The sequence below is a fragment of the Stegastes partitus genome, unplaced genomic scaffold (genome assembly GCF_000690725.1).
Source record: "Stegastes partitus isolate 25-593 unplaced genomic scaffold, Stegastes_partitus-1.0.2 Scaffold390, whole genome shotgun sequence".
Lineage (NCBI taxonomy): Eukaryota > Metazoa > Chordata > Actinopteri > Pomacentridae > Stegastes > Stegastes partitus.
In genome coordinates this window covers 56,820-72,053 of record NW_007578121.1, presented here as the reverse complement: position 1 = coordinate 72,053, position 15,234 = coordinate 56,820, and the positions used below count along the sequence as shown (strand labels likewise).

The 15,234-nt window shown below is 40.4% G+C and overlaps 1 pseudogene; it reads right to left on the bottom strand.

The window, feature by feature from the left end:
• Nucleotides 1-7,413: 7,413 nt before the first annotated feature.
• LOC103359717 (cytochrome P450 2J6-like) overlaps nucleotides 7,414-15,234 on the bottom strand; it is a 54,597-nt pseudogene continuing 46,776 nt past the window's right edge.

Below are 15,234 nucleotides of genomic sequence, written 5' to 3'. Positions count from 1 at the left end.
AAAATAAAATCCAACAAATAACAGTACTTTTCTGCAATATTGTCCCTGATTATCTGAAATATAACAATATTGGACCATGTTTATTGGTAATTTTTGCAGTCTTTGCACATGTAGCTATCTTTCATTGAACATCCATTTATTTATTCATTTATTCAGCACTTTAACCTCCGTAGGGTGGGAACAAGAGCCTATTCCAGCTGACAGCAAAGACACCCTGATAGATCTGCAGTCTATGGTAGGGCTACACAGAGAGACAGACAACCAAGCACACTCACACTGACACTTACAAACAATTTAGAATCACCAATTAACCTCAGTGTGTCTTTGAACTGTGGGACAAAGCTGGAGCACCTGATGAGCCGGCACAAGGTGAACATGCACACTCCACACAGAAAGATCCTTGGCTACGACTCCAACCCGGGAACTTCTAGCTGTGAGGCAACAAGCTAGAAAGTGTATTTTAATGAAATTATCAGTTATTTTACTTCATATTTCTGTTCTCCAGCTGCTAAAATGTTCCTTTTTTTTTTTTTTTTTTACAGTGTAGCTTAACGTAAATGTTTCATTTTGTTAATGGGTTATTGAGGTCTTTCCGAATTATGTTTTCAGCAAAGTGGTCCGACCCAAAATTACAAAGCAGCAAGTCTGAATGAATTTGAAATTATGCATTGTTTTCATCTTGTTGTAGAATTGTTTAAATTGCAAAGTTAGTAATAAAGGTGACTTTTTAGAGATAGGGATATTATGTGGAATGTCTCATTGTGTTGTCTGTGTTCTACTTACCAAATCAGATGCATTTTTACTTTGCACATAACATGACTCATCTGCTGCATTGTCCTTTGGACAGATGTGTACATTTTCATGAGAGATTATTCATTTAGATCCAAGAGGGTTGCCAAATTTCCGAGGAGGAAGTAGCATACACGTAAGATCTGTCAGCATGTTTACCTCTAGTTCTGCTTACACAGCATTCTATGTAAGCAGGTACAGTACCAACCTTCACTCCCAAGTCTGAATGACTGCTTTCCCTGGGCTTCCTTGTTTTTCTCCTCATCAGAGACATGAATATCATTTGCGACTTTGACGGACTGCCTCGCCTTGAAGAATCTGTCCTGACACATTTAACTGGGTATAATAGGACCCTTGTCCTTGGCACTCACTACATCCACATGCTAGGGTGCCTGGTGTCTGGGATATGCCATGTACAGCGCCCTCCATAATTATTGGCACCCCTGGTTAAGATGTGTTAAAAGCCTTCAAATAAATTCAATTTTTGTTGCAGAAGCATACTCTCACACTGAAAATTGTAGAAAAATGTAATCTTCAACTCAATTCAAATGAATTGTTGACAAAAGGGGGTTGGACAAAGTATTAACATCAAGGGTGCTAATAATTGTGGCACACATGATTTGACGTAAAATAACTATTTTTTAATGTGAGATTTTTTTCACACTGAATAAATGGACTTGAATTAAAGGTTGAATTTTCCTCTTTTTTTCATTGTGGTCCTGTATTATTTAGAAAAAAAATGAATTTACTAGAAGCTAAAGAACACATCTTAACCAGGGGTGCCAATAATTATGGAGGGTGCTGTATGTAGATATGCCAAAGAACGGTTTCAGCTCCTTGAGGATGGTTTTAAGATTGTCTCCAGAGATGAGCATCCTCCACTGGTGTGTGCTCAGAAACCTGCTTGTCTGTGTACAGTTTGAAGTAATACAGCCTCGGTAGTTGTGGTCAGCAGTGTATGTTCCTTTACAAAATGATTCAAATTTAACAAAACTAAATGAAAGAAAAAAAGAGGTATTGTTTAATCTACTTTTAATAAAAGTTTTATTTGTTGTACAACTCAACAAGGTCAATGGTTTCCCAGAACAAGCTTTAAACTGATTGTGCACTCTATCATACCACTAAACCTAATTTACTTTAAATTTTTGAAATCTTTTTAAATTAAAGTTTGGACATACATTGAAAAATCAATGTTAAAATTACTTGCAGAAACACAATAGGTTTAAAAAAATAAAAAATAAGAAAAACTGTCGTTGACTTTATTTGTTGCCTAAAAATGTGGCTACAATTAAGTTAACATTTCTGCCATTTTGAAAAGAAAGTCCATGGGTTCTTTTTGTCACCCCAGCTGTGACAGAAAAAAGAAAGTCCAGAATGTGCTGTACAGTACAATAGGACTCAAATAGATTGTATAATTGGTGCTTGAATAAGAGGTCTCTTTATCTTGAGGGTATGTACTTCACTTATTACTTAACACAACAGTGAATCTTAACACAATTAGAAAGTCATACTCATTGTAGCTACTCTGACAGATCAGCATGGACATACTGTGCATTGCATGGAAAAATGGCAGTGTGTGTGTATGGGTGTTTTTTTAAATTGACTTGTATGAAATAAAGATTTCAGGGCGTATTGAAATTTTTACTGACATAACTATGAGTCTTGCTGCCAATTCAAAATGAGTGTCATCATTAACTAAGTTTTGAATACATGCAACTCGCTTTGGGCTTTTATTGGATCAGTGTGTGCGGCTTGCTTGATAGCTTTTGCACCTGGGGGAGCTGAAGGTGTGACGGATTCCCAGTAGAGAATGAAGAAGAGGTCTGGCAGGCTGGAGAGTTGAAGACAGGAAAACCTGAGGCATGGGTGATAGCAGGATTAGTCAATAATCAACTGCTGAAAGAAGGAGCAGAGTTAACCAAGATAACACAACCACCTGAGTGGCACAATGATCTGGCAGAGAACACGTGGTTGGACTGGGATTTATATGCTGCAGGCTGATTGTGTGATGTGGCATAGATACTGTATGTCTGCTATTGTGTAAAGTAGGTTGCCACATCTTGGCTCACAAACCCATACATACATTAAGAGAAGTGGGAAGAGAAGATAGACAAGAAACACCAGGGGTTGGGAACACAAGGGCAACATGAAGAGAAAGAGCAGGACACTGTCTGGACCATGACAGCATTTTGCCTAAACACAGGTATTTTACATTATGCGCTACTTGCAATTAAACAGATCATGCTTTTTGTTCTGACCTCCAGGGTGTTCTGCTTTAAAACTAATAAATATAATCAGCCAATAACACCTCAAATGTATGTATGCTGGAAGCCCAAGAACAAACCAGAGAAATCTTCAGTTCTCAGATGTAGAATTTATTTAGGTCACAGGTAAAGTGAGGCAGCGCTGGATTCAGAGGGACAGAGAGGAATCTCATGTCCAGCTGAACTGAGTTTTTTCGGTTTTAGGTTACAGATATCTTCTTGGGCTGGGACTGCCCCAAACATAGATCAGACTTGTACGCTACACAACCAGGCAGGAGATTTTTTGACATCCCACTTTTGATAAAATTCTATTATATCAACACAAATAAAAATCTATGTAAGCAGGTCTTCATTGCGTTGAGCATCCTATATGTATGCTGGCATGTGTAAGCTGCTCTTCATTGCTTTAACTTGCAGCAAACAATTCTTCATTGCACATGCATGTGGAAATAATAAACCGAACAATGCTAATCAAACAAACCAACCATCATGTTAAAGCATAAGCTAAACATTTCATATCAGGAGTAGCCGTCAAGGTACTGGGAACAGAACTCTCTTTTCCCAGGAGCATGCAGCCTTCTATAACTCTACTGATAACATTTCTGCAATGAGCACAGTAATAATAAAAAGCTATGAGTCTCACGCCACTACGTGTATGTGATGCTATATATGGATATGTGGTAACCTTAGTAACATCAGTGTATTTACAAGTTGTAGAAGCCATTTTATAATGGTCTTTATTAAGTTCAGTTTTACAGTGAAATTGAGTTTCATTTTATTTAAGTAAACCGTAAATTATGAATTGCATTATGTTAGGAATATTAAGGAAGGAAAACAATTTATTTTTTCTCTAAGTCTGAATTTATCTTAGTAATATTTGGTTATGGGTGGAGTATCTAATTATATTGCCGTGGACACAGGTGGGATGGTGTGGCCCTTTTGTTCTGTGAAGGTGAAGAAGAGCGTCACGGCAAATGTTTTTTGACCGTTTAATTTTTTAATCCTGAATTATGACTTTGGACTTTTTGTTGTCATGGATTCGCATCACCTATGGAAATTGTGGAACAAATGTGAAAATAAAGGAACTCTAAGAACGGATCCGTGAGTACTTAAAGTTGTTTTCATATTGTGGACTGTGGATACGCGTCAAAATTAAGAGACTGCTCCCATCACCTAAGTGACAATTTTTATCTTCTGGGGAAACCAGAGGGGTTCAGGGGTACCAATAACGGTCTTCGTTGTCATCGACATCCTTGTGAGCTTCAGTCTCATCCTCTCCAGGCTCAGAGAAGGAGACCAGTGGAACAATTTTAACTCTATGTTGGGATACTGGTGGAATACAACATAACTCAGCAGATTTCCACTTTCTGGACATTTTTTTTGTCACTACAGGCCATAGCTGGTTCACTACAGACTGGAGGGCTAAATCACCTCTCGCATCCAGTTATGTGTTCTGCTTCTTTCAACATGCTCAGGGAGGTGCAAGATGCAAACACTCTCCTAAAATCCCCCAGAGCTGGGATCACACCCACACATGCCTCCAAAATGCCTTAAGCCACGGGTCTCCTCCCTTGTTAATGTCAGGTGGGACTTGATTACTGAGGTGACCTGGAGTGAGAATGGAGTGTAAGTGGTGGTAGTGCAATCTGAAGTATTAGTTGCAGTCACTAATGGCATCTGGAATGATGGTGGCTTAACATCTACACATGCATGGACATAGTTATGAGTGGGATTACTGAGAGGTGGGTGCCAGCAGGGATACCAGCCAGGTGTAGGTGTTGGTGTTGGTACACCTCCAGGCCCTAAGGAGCTAACTGTGGGTGGTGGAGTGCGCTGCTGAGGTGTAGAGAAGTATGAGGGGGCAGTGGGAGGGGGTATCTGGGTAGAGATGTTGGGGTTGAGTTTATTCTCTGACGTATTCGCTATTGCATCCGTGTGAGACAATATCTGTTTGTCTGTGTGTTGGGCACCTGGATAAGTCATAGCATTTAGCAGTCCGCTCTTTACCACCAACAGGGGGGGCAGCCCTTCTAAGGTGTTAACACTTGGAGTACTGTGACCGGAAGAACTGGAGTCCTGAGGTATATTCATACAATCTCAGGAGGACGGTGAATATCATGATTCGGAAGGAGCATCCACCAAACCTTCCTCACTTTGTTCTCGTGCACGTGGAAAAAATGGGTTATAAGGAGAGGGTGTTAACATGGGGTTAAGGAGTGGGGACCAATGGCGTGGACAGACTCTTCCGCACTCTGTCTACGTCCTTGAAATTTGGTCAGCAACATGTGTGGATGTTGTTGGTATGGCGTGTAGCTAAAGTAACAATCGTATCTGAAAGAAGAGAGGAGTCTCCGCTGTCTCTAGGTGTGTGAACCGGCTCTCACCGGCCACATTATCTACAAGGACGTACACTGTGCTCAGTAGGAAAATACAAAACAGAGTCATAGGCTTCACTGAAAAATACAGATTCAGAATACATGATAGCTCAGAACATACGTAATTATAACACTCCTATCTAACAAAAATGAGAAGATTCCTCTCCCGGCTCAAGCAGCGCTGATCAACGCAATCAGAGACAGCTGCGACTACCGGCTCACCTGAGTCTAATCACCACAGCTCCTTTAAAAACCAGCTCATTCCTTTACGTAGCGCCAGGTGGTCGTCTCTTTCACCGGTTTCCCAGACCGCCGTCAACCTGTCTCCTGCTTACCTGCTTGTCCTTGTCCACTGCCGCCCAGCTACCACGCACCGGCAGATTCCCACACTGCCTTGGATTCTGCGGTACCCGTCCACAATGCCTAGTGGCCAAAGCACTTAGCTTGTGGGCGAATGCAAGTGCACTATGTCAGCGTAACTATGCGCTATTGGCTGACTGTCCACACCAGCAGAGCAGAACATATCACATTTTACCACGTCCAAAGCAGTTCCATCAGGACCCCGAATGGTGTGCACTGAGCTTTTTGTGTGTGTGTTAGACTGATCAATTATTGATGGACTGTGACTGATTCAAAATTTCATTTAGGAATAATACAAACTAAACTTTTCTTATGTTATTTGGCTACTAGTTACTGGTAAAGAAAAGCACTGAACGTTTGCATCCTTTATTGAAATTGTTCCAGTGTGCTGAGTAAAGGGACTTAAAGGCGTCTCCTTGAAGTTCCATGAGTCGTACTTGGAGTTACAGCCCTGTGGGTCTGTGCAGTCGCCCGTAGAACATCAGATTCATTATGACTCAAGATCACATGGAAAGAAATGTGAGGACAAATCACCTTCGCAGACAAGAGCATCCAATCAGCTCTAACCAGAGCTGAAGTGACATACAATGCATCCAATCAGTAACTGTCTTGGCTTCAGGTCTCGGTGCTTAAAGTGCAAAGAACAATGTAACACCAGTTTTAAAGGAAAATAAAACTGCTTTATGACCTAATAATTAATTGTTAGGAGCCATTAAGTGACACATTTTACCATATTGGTCAGGATTCAAGGGCGTTTGTTTTCAAAGGAGTTGTGAAATGATCTGAAAGAGAAGGGGAGGAGTTACACAGTTACCNCGCAGAAGAGGACATGATGATGTCACAGAAGTAAACAGGATGGCAACAGTGGAGTGTATCTGCCACTCCCCCACCGCCGCTGTGGTCGCCGATGGTTAGTACTGCCTGTGCGTTCTGGCCACTTCCACCCCATCAGAGCGCTCCCCCCCATCGCGCTGAATATTCAGATATTCATCAATAATTGGGCCTGAATATCCAAAGACAAGAAAGTGCTATTCGGACCAGTCTTAATTTGTCGTGTATCAATGACGTGTAGGTCGGATAAGTGCGACCTGGTCATTCAGACAGAAATCGCATGGCAAGAGATCAGATACCTATCAAATTTAGGACCACTTACCTTTGATGTCAACCAACGAGCCCATGCACATGCGCACCGGTCAATTAAAGTGTGAAAGCCAGTGATGCGTAGTGTTCTAACACTACGCTAGTTATCATACATTATAACAATTATAAACAATGAATATTTACAACAAATTACCCTTCAAGCATCAAGTCCTCCTTGTATCTCGACCATTTATGCATTTAGTGTCAGATTATTGAGTAACGACTGTATTTATATATCGCTATTTTAAGTACCTGTAATTGTATTGCACAAGTGATTTTTTTTGTATTGAAAAGGTTTTAGACTACTGAAATATGTTTATTTTGTACATTTTCAGTACAGTTCACTCATCAACATGCCAACATATGTGAGGAGCGTCTAAATGGCAAAGTTGGTTAATTTAACACAGTAAAAGGAAAAGGTGATATTTGGCCTCTTTGAAGCCCTTGGCTAAATCATCATCATGTTACACGATTATAACTACCGACTAACCTGCAGAAAAAGGAAGGAAGGCCTCTCTCTTCCTAAATTTACCATCCTGGTCCAGAAAGTGCCGAGGGTTGAAGGAGTGTGGAGTATCCCACATCGACTCATCATTCAAGACTGAGTGCAGCGATGGCATTATCACTGTGCCCTGAAGAAATAACCCAGTTAAAAGGGTTAATTTACTATAAATATTTTAAATACCATAAGGTAAATCATTCATTCTGGACCTTTGAAACAGCTGACAAAATAGTGATGCTTCTTTAACATACCAGCAGTATACTTCTAGATAAGACATTTTCATTTTTTGTTACTTTGTCAAACGCGATAAATATAAAAAGACTCTGTATATTTAAAAAAAAAAAGAAAAAGAAAAAAAAAGCTTGTGTTTCCAGTTATTGACTTTCCACAGGAGTCCAACATCAAATAGCAAACCTAATTAAATTGGTGCAAACTCTCATTTCTGCTGCTTGAAAACATTACATGGATGTGACAATTAATGTGAAAAAAAACTTGGTGAAAATTCTGAAAATAACTGTTAAGACAGTGAGTAACTACAAGAATGATGTTTCACTTAAGGAGACACAAAAACTACTGAATAACCAGTAATGACTGAGTAGTTACTGTTTTGTGCTGCTCAGTGTTTAAAAAAACCTCAACCAATTCATGGATAATTATGAATTCATCTGTACCCAATGATTCACTCACATAGTCTCTCCCATTTGGTTCTTTAAAAAGATAGAATTATCAAATATATAATCTGAGAATACAAGTTATTACAGAAGTATTTATAAACGTCACATTGACAATCAGGTCATTCCTGATTATTCCGCACTCCTTCTTTGGTAATTTAGCACGTTTCTGTGTTTAAGTGTTACCTGTGGATTGTGTACCTTTGGGATTGTGTACTTATCCAGTGTGGTGTCACTGATTGCCATGTGAACCACATTGAGCGGGACAATGTCGCCATATCTCTGTATTTCATGGACGACGGCATTAGTATAGGGCAAGTTTTCTCTGTCACTCAGAGAGGGCTGTCTGGATGGACCAATCACCGCATCTATCTCAGCCTGGACTTTCTCTGCACAAAGGGACAGGAAACGGTATCAGTTTGTGTGCTGGGGAGAGGATGAAAGTTACATACCGTCACTTCCAGTACGGGATTGACCTGTGAGAGACCCTTGACAATATGAAGTCATTGCACAATCCTTACAAAATAGTGTCACAAATTGGTAAGGAAAAGGACCCAAATGCAGATATGGCAGACAGATGAAAATAATCAAAAGAACTTTAAAGTAACTTCAAAAAAAGGTGATGGCTGGTGATCCAGATAAAAATACTAACTAAAAGTCCCAGAGACAAATAAAGATATGCGAAAACATGATGACCAGGCTGGCAGGGTAGCAAACAAAGGTGATCGTGGTAAAAATACTAAGTGTCCAAGAGATTACTAAAGATATCCAAAAACATCATTCATAAACTAGAAATCTAAAAAACACAAACCTGAGAGCATAAGCGTGGAGCACAGGCTCAAAAACGGGAGGAGAACAGCAACAAACTAGCACATTACAAGGATACGACAAGACTATTTATACGCAGAGAATTAATTGAAGAGACAGGACACAGATAACTCACGAGATACAATTAAAACTAATAAGGGCAATCAAAAGAGGAAGGAAACAGAGGGATTTTATAATATAAACATAAAATCAACAACACAAAACCAAGAACCACTGCACATGGCAGATAAGCTACTCATACACATACCTTGTATGTCTGGGTACTTGATCATGTACAGCAACCCCCAGCGTAAAGTAACACTAGTACTTTCAGTTCCAGCGGCAAACAGGTCAAAAGCACTGTTCCCTTTAAACTGCGTGCGTGCGCAAATGCGCACTGCTGACACGGTCTCCGCGCACATAAAATCTGTGCTGCGCACAAGAAAAAAAATCCAACCTGAATTGAAAATAAAATAAACGCATAATAATTCATTCTGTGCAATTTTTCAGTGTGAGTCAGTGAGTGACAGGTGACTAGCTGTTCCAGCCAATTATGCGATTCACATACGTATCGACGCAGCTAATCAACGTCATTGACAGGCGGCAATTTGTGTCCCTACCAGTGTTTTAGCTAGCCGCCACTTGTAATAATGGCAAAACGAACGGGCAGTGGCACATCCCCTCACCAAGCCAAAGTAAAAAAGAAATGCGATTCTTTTAAGATGGAATGGCTGTCGGAGTATGTACAAACGGAAGAAAAACCTGTGAAACTGGGTGAGATTTTTTCTTTTTCGAGCGAGAAAGGTCTGCTCTGCAAAACATGTTGCGAAGCCAAAATAGCAAGCGAGTTTTCGGAGGGAAAAATGTGGACAGAATGGAAGCTGGACTACCTCAAGCGTCACATTCAGCACAAAAGTCATTTGAAAGCGGTGGAAATTGTAAGAAGATGCAAGATGGGAATGGGGATCGGTACATTGTTGAGGGAGAGCACCAAAGATCGAGAGAAGAGGAACGAGCTGTCACTCGTAAAGAAATCCAACCGCGAGCAAGTTAAAGTTCTCATTGACGATATTCTCCTAGCCATCAACATGAATGCCTCTATGCTGTCGGTTCAACAAATTCACGATCACATGGCAAAGTACGTGAGTATTCCAGAAAGCTGGCGAAGCAAAAATTATGCCTTTGAGTTTGTGAATTCCATCAATCAAATAGTGCAGAGTGAGACGATGTGTGAAGTTAAAAATGCACCTTGGCACACCCTGATCGTAGATGAGAGCACAGACATAACAGTGCACAAAATGCTAGTCCTGTATATTAAATACAGAGAGGAAAACAACGTCAACCATAAAACTGTATTTGGCGGCATTGTCCAGCTGACGGCATGCACCGCTCGGGATATTGTGCAGGCAATAACTCAGTTTTACACCAATCATCAACTGGACATGCAGAGAATGGTGATGCTGATCTCCGACGGTGCCTCAGTAATGTTAGGAAAGCACAACGGAGTTGCAGCTTTGTTAAAGCAGCAAATACCACATCTAACTGAGCAACACTGTGTAGCCCATAGAGAGGACTTGGGCATTGATGATGCGTGGAAAGACGTGCCTTTGATGGGTGATGTGGAAACTTTTCTTAGAACGGTTTATTCCACTTTCTCAAGATCCACTGTAAAGAGGGGAAAATTTGAAGAGCTAGCAAAGATTCTTGATGAGGATTCGCTGTCATTCAGGCNCATGTTGAGGTTAATTGGTGATTCTAAATTGTCTGTAGGTGTGAATGTGAGTGTGCTTGGTTGTCTGTCTCTAAGTGTAGCCCTGTGATAGACTGATGACCTGTCCTGACCTGACCCTTGTGAGGATTAAGCAGTGTATAGATAATGGATGGATGGATCATTGAGTGCAAATTCATTAGTAAAAGATCAGAGATGAAAGAATGCTGCCTTGTGGGCAGCCTGTGCTTATGACAGCCTCTTCTGACCGAGTACGATTAACACACACCCTCCAAGGGTGACAAAAGAGAAAATCTCTGATCCAAAGAATCAGGTTCTTATTAATATTTAGATCAGTCAGCCTTTTAAGTAGAATGGGCACTTTCATGGAGTTACATTCTGCGCTGAAATCTACAAACAAAACCCTTGTATATCCTTTAGGACATGTAAGCTGCTTGGAGACGGAATCTGTCAGAGTCAGTATGGCGTCATCTGTGCCTCTGTCACTTTTATAGGCATACTGGAGTCGATCTAAAACACCAGCCACCATAGAGGTCAGGAGGCCCACCAGAACTTTCTCCATTGTTTTACACAGGATGGAGGTGATAGCAAATGGGCCGAAAATCTTCAGGCTTGCTTGCACCTGTTTTTTTGGTCTTGGCCTGATTACTGAGACTTTCCATCATTTGGGCACACCTGTGACAAGGAGGTAATTAAACAGCCTTGAGACCTCTTTTAATTGGTGGGCACAGTCTTTAAGTAGACGGGCTTTCAGGCCATCTGGCCCTGTGGCCTTATTTGGTTTTAATTTAGAGAGGCTTCAGCAACACCATCACCTGTTATAACTACCAGCTGGGAGATTTTTACAGATATTATCACATTTTGGCTTGTCATCCTCAGTATCAAATCTGTAAAACTATTGATTCAGTTCATCAACAAAACCTTGGCTTATCTCCTTTTTTTTTTTGTTTTTTTGTTTGTTTTACTGATTTTGCCCTTTCAGGTGTTAAGGCCCTCCCAAGCCTGTTTTATGTTGCCACTGAAGAATGTACACTCAGGCTTTTTACTATTTTCAATTTTTGCTTTAAGTATATTTCCTTTCAGTTTTCTCCTCTTTTCCTGCATTAACTCCATGTCGCCAGAACAGAAAGCAACTTTCTTTTCATTGAGCAAGATTTTTAATTGTTTAGAAACCCAGCGTTTGTTATTTGGGAATATCTTTANTTTGTTTTCAAAGGAGTTGTGAAATGATCTGAAAGAGAAGGGGAGGAGTTACACAGTTACCCGTAAGGTGGCATGCTTTTCTTATGTTATTTGGCTACTAGTTACTGGTAAAGAAAAGCACTGAACGTTTGCGTCAAATAAACCCTTTATTGAAATTGTTCCAGTGTGCTGAGTAAAGGGACTTAAAGGCGTCTCCTTCAAGCTCCATGAGTCGTACTTGGAGTTACAGCCCTGTGGGTCTGTACAGTCGCCCGTAGAACATTAGCCAGCTCAACAGTGACAGAGGTTAAATCTGCTTCGCTTTCTCTCTGGATTGTGAATGTAATGAAGCCCAGCTGAAATCTCAGCTGTGTCAGTGAAAACAGGTTTCCGATGCGTGTCGCTGGAGCGAGAATGCACCCACAGGTGCGCAGTACTCTGCGGCTAAACCGGAAAAGTGAATTTGGGATGACGACCCACAAAAGCCACCAGAGAGCATGTTTGCCAGCGCTCCCAACTTCACACAGCCTCCTTATAGTTGAGTGCCACATGCCCATCTCTTAAGTTATAGTCAACTAGTGTCTCAGGATCACAAACTCTTCTTCAAGGTTTCAAAATAGTGCTACTGTCAGTCAGTCTTGTCCTTGATCACCACACAGCACTGCATAGAATCCGGATACTACGAGCTTTAATATACTGCAAGTAATGAGATGCAAAATGTATTCTCCATACGTCATCATGCCTCTTCCGCTCTTACTGTGGAGAGCGTTCACTCTGCCTAGTCTTGTTCACGAACATGAATCACAGCCATGGTTGTTTTTCACAGCACATTTCACTCGTGGATCCCAAAGTATTGCGTTACATGTATCTTATTCTCATGCCTTGCTCTCAAATTGATGATGAAATAACAAAACAAGGAGCTTTTATCCCAATTTGTTACACTTTTATAACAATTACCCAGCATGCCACCTTACCAGTAACTGTGTAACTCCTCCTCTTCTCTTTCAGATCAAGCTACACTACAACCAAACATGCATAGGTGTGCCGGAGGGCTGACTTGGAGAATGCTGTTAACCACAGGTAAAAAAGAAAATAAAGATCTCTGGCTGTGTTGAGGACTTTCTTTGATTATTAGAAGACACCGAAAGAAAGGACATCGAACTGAGCTTCAGCTGGGCTTCATTACATTCACAATCCAGAGAGACAGCGAAGCAGATTTAACCTCTGTCACTGTTGAGCTGGCTGATGTTCTACGGGCGACTGCACAGACCCACAGGGCTGTTTGTAAGTACGACTCGTGGAACTTCAAGGAGACGCCTTTAAGTCCCTTTACTCAGCACATTGGAACAATTTCAATAAAGGGTTTATTTGACGCAAATGTTCAGTGGTTTTCTTTACCAGTAACTCGTAGCCAAATAACATAAGAAAAGTTTAGTTTGTATTATTCCTAAATGAATTTTTTTGTCAGTCACTGTCAATCAATAATTGATCAGTCTAACACACACACAAAAAAAGCTCAGTGCACATCATTTGGGGTCCTGATGAAACTGCTTTGGACGTGGTAAAATGTGATATGGGCTGCTTTGCTGGTGTGGACAGTCAGCCAATAGCGCATAGTTACGCTGACATAGTGCACTTGCATTCGCCCACAAGCTAAGGCGTTAAATGTCACAGGAGACATTAGGATCATCTCATTGCATTAACTGTACATGCTCCACTCCACTTCTTGCATCTCCCACCACATATGCAAGTGGAGGAGATACCAAAGGAGAGAAGAGTCGGGGTAACAGGTATTTGTTAAAATGAGATGTCTTTGCCTGGGAGTGGAGAGAGCTGTTCCTCATCAGTTTATTGTTTTATAATAACCAACCAATGTATTTTACTACCTTTGTCAGATGAACAATGCTGAGTTCATGAGTGTTTCGAGTTAATATTTATTTAGAATTCAACTCAGATCTTGGCCAGAATGTTACAAGAATGTACAGTACAATTTTATTCCTTTCTTTAACACACATGCCATGAAGTTTAAAAGAGTTATGTCCCACAATATAGTACTATTCAAATAAAGACTGACAAAGTTTTTTCTCTTTTTGTTTAATTTCAACAGCATACCACTGCCCTCACAAAATCCATACTGTTTTTATGCAATGTGCATATCATTGGGAGACACTAACTACATACCAAAAAAATTGGCGTTTTTATAGTGTCTCGGCACCTCAGGTTTATTTATAGTCACGCGTATGTCTAGGTATGGGTCACAAAGGCCAGAAAAGCATGCTACATTTGACATGTCATGTTTTGGGATACAACAAATCTTTTTCTGGCATACTATATAGTTAAATGAAACAGCCTCCTTGGGTCGCTACAGTGTCAAAGTCCTTTACCTTTGTTAGATATTGCTTATGAATTAAAGTTCTACTCGTGTTGTGTTTTTGAAACAAACAATATAAAAGAAAATCCATCATAGTCAAGATATGAGTGGAAGAAAATTTACAAATAAAGCAAGATTTTCATGACAATTTGCTTTTGATTATTTGAACTTCATTAGAAAGTTAACCCATTCAGAACAGTTTACAAGCTGAACACATACAGTCACCATGTTGGAACACAACATCCCCAATGAACACATTGTCTTTTCATACCAGTCAATACAACACATGAGGGGCAGAGTTTTACATTAGCAGCATCTCAGATTAATGGTCACATCACATAAATTCTTCAGAGTTCAGGTAACAGACACATCAACAGCAACTGTTCAGAGGGGACTGCGTGAATCATGCCTTCTTTGTCGAATTGCTGCAAAGAAGCCACTGTTGACGATGAACAAGAAGAAGACAATTGTTTGGGCCAAGAAACACAAGGAGTGGACATTAGACTAGAAAGAAATCTGTACTTTGTGGTTTACCCACAATTTTCCCATGGTGACAATCCTATTTCATTTAGTTTTGCACTTACAGGTGACCAAACTAAGCTGAGAGGTGAAATGTTAGGACATTCTCTATGTGCAGTGTACACAAGTTTAGGGATCTGTGGACTGACTCCAAAACAGCTCAGTCTTCTCAGAAGGTACAATAACTGTGAACATTTCTTAAAAACAAAATCATCGTTTTCTAAAAAATGCAACTGGCAGTCCACAACAGTGCCAAGGTATTTAAAAGCTTCCATAGATTCAACATGTTGACCATCAAGTGAAACAGGGTCAGATCTTTTTTTGTACAAAAAACCAACTCCTTTGTTTTAGAAACTGTGATTGCTAGCTGGCTGTCTAGACAACGTGCTTCCAGGGCTTTAATGTGAGCAAGATAAGAGATCTCACCAGAGGAGTCAGTTTTCTGTTACAAGCCAAGTAATACCATGTCATCTGCATACTTAATCAATTTGAAATTATCATCATTATGTGTGGGCTGCAAGGTGG